Source organism: Dromiciops gliroides, chromosome 1, assembly GCF_019393635.1.
Source record: "Dromiciops gliroides isolate mDroGli1 chromosome 1, mDroGli1.pri, whole genome shotgun sequence".
Taxonomy (NCBI): Eukaryota; Metazoa; Chordata; class Mammalia; order Microbiotheria; family Microbiotheriidae; genus Dromiciops; species Dromiciops gliroides.
Window position 1 is genome coordinate 762,632,461 of NC_057861.1, and position 7,693 is coordinate 762,640,153.

Below are 7,693 nucleotides of genomic sequence, written 5' to 3' on the forward strand. Positions count from 1 at the left end.
GATGGAGTCATCATCTTTTATTGTCTTTTCTTGTAAGTTCAGCAAACAAGATTTGTCTGAACACTCCTCAACTCAGAATCAGATTCTGGACTCATCACTGAAGCTCTTGTCTGGATTCTATGGCATAGACTCAGTGGTAAGCTGGCAAACATTTAACCACTAACTCTCTAGAATTAAAAAGAAGTATAAAAATGTACGCATGACATTCTTTTAAGTAAAATCAATTTAATATTTTTCCTATTACCTTCTTAAGACCAGAACATCAACAAAAAAAGCCCCAAATGTTAGCATTTGCTTGTTTCCAGAGTGTTAATATTTACACTGAAAATGTAACAATATGAATTGGCTCCCCGACTCCTGTGTATACTTTCCCCAGATTCTTCTATTCCCAGTGTCTCAATACTCTAACTATATCCATTGAGTTTGTTGCCTGTTGCAGGCTCTTTTCATACCTCTGCCTTCATTGTTGATAAATGCTTTATTATTTGAAGCCTATGAATTGATATTGATACTGATAACTTTGCCTCCTTGTTGGTATTTCTCATCTTCTCACACTTTCTTGCTTACTACAATTATTGTCTGTTAAGACATATTTACTGATCTTTCACTCTTCCTAAAGAAGTCTGAGTGAATGGAATTGGGGTAGAGGTGGGAATAATTTTCAATGATAACATCATGGCTCTTTAAAGGCTCAGAAATATAAGCACTAGTGAACCTCTGAAAACATTCCTCCCCAGGGTCACAAATGTTGCATTCACTTGCAAAATCAGGTTCAGTACGTTTGACACATTTACATAACTTATGTAACATAAGTGTTTCATAAGTTGGAGTTGATTTTATGATCATCTGATAAAATTCCCTCATTTCAATGATGAGGAAACTGAGGCTTAGAGAGGTAAAGTCAATTATTCAAAGTCACATAGGTATTAACAAATTATAAGGTCTCTATGGTAACCTAGTTTAATCCATATATGACCCACATTTCCTTTATTATATAAATGACAAACAGTAATATGATTTGGAAGCAGAAAGGACATTAGTTTTCCCTAGGTTAAATATCTCCAGTTCCCTCAAGCAATCCATAGTCTGGTAGGGAGTGACAGGACTGGCAACAGATCCCAGGTCTTTTTCTCAGCCCAGAGTTTTCCCTCCCACCTCCTTCCTGCCTGCCTGTATGTATGGCAGAAGCATACATGTGGAAAGTGATTGCCCTCTTTTTCTTGTTTGTTACTAATTATTTAGATCATGAAATGTTTTTCCTATTGATCTTTCCTCTGCAGCAGAAAGACACCCAGGAAAGTAGACAATCCATTCTGCTTCCTTTCCTGTAAAGCAGTGTTGCCAACTGGAGAATGTCATCTCTGCTGCAAAACCCAGTATTACATCTGAAACAACCTTGAAAACCCTCAGTTCTCTTTAAAAAAATTTTTTTTAAATACATTTCCCACTGAGCTTGCCACAGCCCTGATAGAAAGATAGCAAACCAGAATGCTGAAAGTACATTGAATCTGGGATTATATGATTTTCTGGGGGAAGGCTATTCAAATGCCTGTGACTGGGCAAAGAACCAGGCACAGCAGAGCAGTAGAAGCTTCTGGACTCAGCAGCCCTCCCTCCCTGTCTTAGCTTGCCCCATCCTTGGCCCCAACTTCAATTGATGGTCAGGAAGCACTAACCCTAGGAAAAACTATGGAGCAGATGAGGTTTGCCTTGGCCTTTTGACCTCTCCCATCAGGCCCTTTCCTCAGGTCCTGTAATTCTTGAGTTCCTCAATATCTCAGCCAGATGTTTGTGAATCGGCTCTTTGGTGTTGGCTATTAGCACTCAATGTAGCTTCAGTTATTACTAAACATTCCATCAAGGATAAACAGTCAATCAACAAATAAACATTGTATTAAGTATCTACTATGTGTCAGGCATTGTGCTAAGTGCTAGGAACACAAAAGAATGCAAAAGACAGTCCCTGTCATCAAGGAGCTCACAATCTATTGACCACTCTGATAGAGGACTCTCAGAAACAGAATGAACCTTCATGACTCATGGAGCATGTGTGCTCTGACCCTACTCTCTGATGGGAGGCCTGCTGCATCAACCCTCACAGTAGCAGGGTACTAGAAGGAGTTGGAGGCATATATCTTCTCCATAATCAGTGAATAAAGCCTCTAATGGATAGTAGAGGTCTAGTACTGGTGCCCCAATTCAATTTAACCATTCTACATAAATTAGCTTTTAAAAAGAAATATCTCTTTTGAAGACAGAGCACAAACCAAGTACCAAAATTTCTCCCAAAGAATTGGGGCACACTCTATTTCATGCCATTTCTCTCTCTCTCTCTCTCTCTCTCTCTCTCTCTCTCTCTCTCTCTCTCTCTCTCTCTCTCTCTCTCTCTGGAAATTAATTCAAAATTTAGTTCAGTCCCTACATTGTCCTTATCTAACCAATTTCATATTGGCACAAATCCAGACATATAACAAGCATGTAATTATACTGTCAAATGAGTCCTTCCACTGGACTGGGATCCTGGAAATCACTCCTGAAAATAGCTCCTTCTGACAAGGAAACTGAGCTGGCTCCCAAACACAAACTGGATATTTACTCCATGATGCCTGCAGCTCACTTTCTTAATCTTGAAACTCTAAGAATAGAGATTCCACCCCTTTTACTGTATGGTCTTTTACTGGACAAAATGGTTTGGAAGAGCCACTGTGGAGAATGAGATAATGAATTCATATGACATATAGCAGAATTGGGGTTAGGTAACATAAATTTGTAGTGGACTTAGTCAGAATGGTTGCTTTATTTTCCCCCACCTTTGTTAAGCAGTACCAATGTAGAAATGATGGTGATGAATATTGAGAGTGATCGAATGCTGAGGCTTGACTGGCCATAATCACTGATATAATAAGTAGACAAGAGATTCAATAGAAAACAGTTTACAGTTAAATTGGTTCACCAAGGGGTCAAAATGTAGAGGAGAGAAGAGAGTGGCTAGTGCAGGGGAGCTGGCCTTAGAGGGAATTGAGGAGTCAATGGATTGAAAAGCATGGGACACATAAAGAGTAAGGTTTTATAAGGGAAGGAAGAGATGGAAATGAAAAGTTAATAGATTTTTGTCAGATTTCAGAAGGGGATTTTAGAATTATTGAACACACAGGCAGTGTATTTGTAAGTGATAGAAAGATCAAGAGTGTTACCATCTTTGTGTGTGACTGAGGTTGGATGGAGGAGTAGCTCATGTTAGGTGAGCAGATTGAGAAATGTAATGGTTATGGTATTTGATGGAAAATCAATATATGCATGTTCATGTCCCCTAGTATAATGGAAGGAATTGAGAAGGAGAGAAAAATTATGAGTTAAATACTATGCTCATTGAAAAACGAAGGGGAGTGACGTGGAGGTCTATAGGCAACTGCTACCAATATTTAGATTGGATAGTAGATATGAAGAGCGTAAACTTCAAAGTAAGAGAAAGAGGAGAATCTGGAAGAGTCAGTACAGATCAAGGTCTTCTTCCTTGGCCAGTGAGTCAAGGAGAATAAATTAATGTGCAGCCAGTACTGTAAAAGATGTCCAGAGAGGTCATGTCATTGGGGTAGGCCATCAGAGCTAATAGGTGGAAGAAGTGAGAAAGGAAAATATTTAAGAAGAAAGGAAGTTTGTTGTCTGTGTTACAGAAATTCTAGAAAGCACAGTGGAAGGGCTGTGTGGAGTTGGACTAAAACTTTGGGTGGTTAAGTTAATGGGGGAGATGACAAATCAGGTGGTAGAAAAGAAATTAATTTAATGATGGCAGGCAGCTTATACCTAGGAATTTGTCTTTTAAAAATATGGGATATATAGAAAAATAGCTTAAAGGTATGGTTTGATGCAGTTGGGGTTTTTGTTGCTTTTTAAGGGTGAAGTGGGAGTAACAGAAGGAAGAAGGGGGTGTATGTGTTTGTGGGCAAGAGAAAAGTGCCAGTAGTAAAAATGAGATTGGAGATTAGATGGTAGAGACAATGGGAGTAAGGGCATAGAAATCTTCAACAGAACATGGAAGGGTAAAATCAAGATTTCATGTAGAGGTGTTGGGTTTATCCAGAAGATCACCCCTTTTCCAACAGGGGAGTAAAGGAAAAGTCAATTATAGATGATGTCAAAGAGTTTGGAGAAATAGGTGAGTATGAAGCAGTGATTGTAGGTCAGAATGAAAAAAATTGTTTAGAAGACAGATGCAAGATGGCAGATTAAGGATACCCAGCTGAACTCTAACAACATTCCCCTCCAAATAACTTTAAAATAATACCTCAAATCAACAATACCACTACTAGATCAATTTCCAAAGATGATTAGAACCTATATGTACAAAAATGCTTATAGCTCTTCTCTCTGTGGTGGAAAAGAGCTGGAAATTGCAGGGATGCCCATCAATTGGGAAATGGCTGAACAAGTTGTGGTATATGATTGTGATGGAATATTCCTACGCTATAAGAAATGATTACTTGATCTTAGAAAAACATGGAAAGACTTGCATGAAATAATGAATAGTAAAATGGGCAGAACTAAGAAAACATTGTGTAGAGTAATAGCAATCTTACTTTAAGAACAACTTTGAGGCTAACAGCAGAATGTCCGAAGTTTGGAAGTATTTTTAGTGGCTCTTCCACAGACCCCCAGCCATCAACATGCCACAGAATGAATACATAGAGTTACACTGAAAATGGTATGGCTATCACTTGGATTACCATGAAAGAAGGAAAGCAAAGAGGCTCATGAACATTCAAAGAAAGAAAAGAAAATTGTTGGTCTAAAAGCCAAACTCTACCAGAAATAACATCATGCTGAGAAGATTCAGATGAAAAAGACTATCAAGATGCATGAAAAGAGAAATACCAAGTGAAAGAATGATAAAAAGGTCCTCAAGATATAGTACCTGTATATCTGCTGGACAGAGAGGGGCAATCCCATGCCAAAGTCCTTTCCAACACAATTAAACAGAAACAAAAAGAGAAAGCAGGTAAATGTGAAGTGCCCTTGCCAAAAAGTTCATGTCCAGGGAAAAACAAAAATGTTAAAGATTATTCTTACAGGAGAGAGAAAGAAGAAGGCTTAGAAGATAACGGTTACTTAAGTCTGCTTCGTTGGGGATACGTTACACAAAAACCACCAAAATATGATATATTTATTAGGTCAATGGGTTTGCACTTTAAGAAGGCTCATGTAACTCATAAAGAACTGAAAGCCACTTTTGCTTACCCATACTTGGTGTGAAGAAGAATCCCTTCTCCCCACTATATACAGCTTTGGGTGTTATTATCAAAGGAATTGTCACTGAAGTGAATGGGAGTGAGCTGGGCCTTGTGACACATGGAGGCAGTTATCTGGGGGAAATATGCACAGGTTACCAACAATCCAGAAAAGGATGGATGCATACATGGTGTTTTGCTTCTTTGATTGACTGATTGAATGAAGTTCTACATCCTTGACAATTATTAAAGATTCTAAAATATATCAAGAAATCCACAATTACTACATTGAACAGTTACAAAACAAAACCAAAGACCCACTTCTACACATTGGTTGTTTTGATGTGAGGTTAACTTGGAAAAATAAATGAGACATTCTTTTCTTTTCTTTTATGAGACTCCCCCCCACCACCATTTTGCAGTGGTAATTAAATAAAAAAACAATTTGTACCTGCTCTGACAGCTGAATACATCGAAATCCTCTCTCAGGAGCTCAGAAATGCCAAAGAATGACTTTAAGTGAATAAGTCATTTTGACTATTATAAATATCCAAATTAACTATAAAAGACATATGAGAAAGACACTATCTATATCTAGAGAAAGAACTGATAAATAGAAGAATATAGAAAATGGTTTTATACACACACAAACACACACAGAGAGACATATATTTTTGTATCTAATGGTAGCCATCTCTAGGATACAGGGGGAGGGAAGAGAAAAAAAGAAAAGGTATTTATATGATAAGTTCATTAAAAGGAATAGCAAGTTGTACACAGTGAATTTGTGGTTTCATATGCAATTATCTTTTTATACTGTTACAGAAATGCTTGTTTTATTCCATAAAATTAATTTTACAAAGAAAGATTACAAACTACTCTTTGCTGACACTGTTTGCTGATATGCAATTCTATTGTCCATGGACAGTTCCAGGGTAGAGAGTAGTGCTGGTGGTTGGTCAAAAGAAAACAGGGGCTTTGGTTACAGTTGCAAAGTCAAAAGGAGTGCTAGCACTTGGAGATACAGGGGACCTTCCTAGGTAAAAAGCAAAGTGCATACCAGGAGAGCAGTGACCATAGCTCTTCAATGATCATACCACCTTGGAAGAATACACACACACAGTCATGCAAACTTGCATACGCCCAGAGCTAATTCTGAAAAGAGCAGCACAAAAAAAGTCTGAAGCTTGGGGCAGTGCCTCCCCAACTACAGGGGAGTAGAGCCCAATGTTAAAATAAAGTTCAAAATCAAGAGTGGCAGAGGAGACCAAAAAATAAACTCAGAAAAAGATAACAGTGTGAAAACAGCCACAAAACCACAAAGAAAAATTCTAATTTAATCCAAGCCCAAAAAGAATGTCTGGAAGAATTAAAAAGGAGATTAAGAGTGGTACAAGAGGGCAGATAGGTGGCACAGTGGATAGAGCAATGGCCCTGGATTCAAGAGGACCTGAGTTCAAATCCGGCCTCAGACACTTAACACTTACTAGCTTTGTGACCCTGGGTAAGTCACTTAACCCCAGTTGCCCCACAAAAAAAAAAAAAAAGAGTGGTACAAGAAAAATTAGGAATAGAAATGAGAGTGATACAAGAAAATTATGAACAGAGAATAAATAGTTTGGTAAAAGAGGCACAAAAATACTGAAGAAAATAATACCTTAAACGGAATTAGTCAAACATAAAAGGAGGTACAAAAATTCATTGAAGAAACAGCTCCTTAAGAAGGAGAATTAGCCAAATGGAAAAAAGAGATATAAAATCTCATGGAAGAAAATAATTCCTCAAACATTAGAATTGGGCAATTGGAAGCTAATGAGAGATCAAGAAACAATAAAACAAAGTCAAAAGAATGAAAAAAGAGCAAATGTGAAATATCTCATCAGAAAAAAAACAACTGACCTGGAAAACAAATCCAGAAAAGATCATTGAATAATTCTTGGACTACCTGAAAGCCATTTTTGAGGAAAAGCCTAGACATCATTTTTCAAGAAAATGTCAAAGAAAACTGTTCTAATATCTTGGAGAATTAGCATAGACAATGAATCGATATTTAAAAATTATAGAGTAAGTTTCTCTGATAAAGACCTCACTTCCCAAATGTATACTGAATCAAATTTATTAAAGTGAGAGAGAAATGAGTCAAATTTATTAAAATAATATTGATTCCCCAAGTGATAGAAGGTCAAAGGATATATAAACAGGTAGTTTTTAGAGGAAGAAATTGAAGCTATCAATAGTAATATAAAAATGTTCTAATCACTTTTGATTAGAGAAATGTGCATTAAAATAACTCTGAAGTAACACTTTATACCTTTCAAAAATGACAAATCTTGGAGGGGATGAGGGGCAAATAGGTATTGTAATAAACTTCTGGTGGAGTGGTGAACTGGTCCAACTATTCTGGACTATGCAAAGCCCAAGGAAAAGGAAAACACACACATATGTTTGTGTCTATACACACACACACA

The 7,693-nt window shown here is 37.3% G+C and overlaps 1 pseudogene; it reads left to right on the plus strand.

The window, feature by feature from the left end:
* The first annotated feature begins 4,664 nt into the window (after positions 1-4,664).
* LOC122736645 lies at positions 4,665-5,433 on the plus strand (annotated as a pseudogene).
* The last annotated feature ends 2,260 nt before the right edge of the window (positions 5,434-7,693 follow it).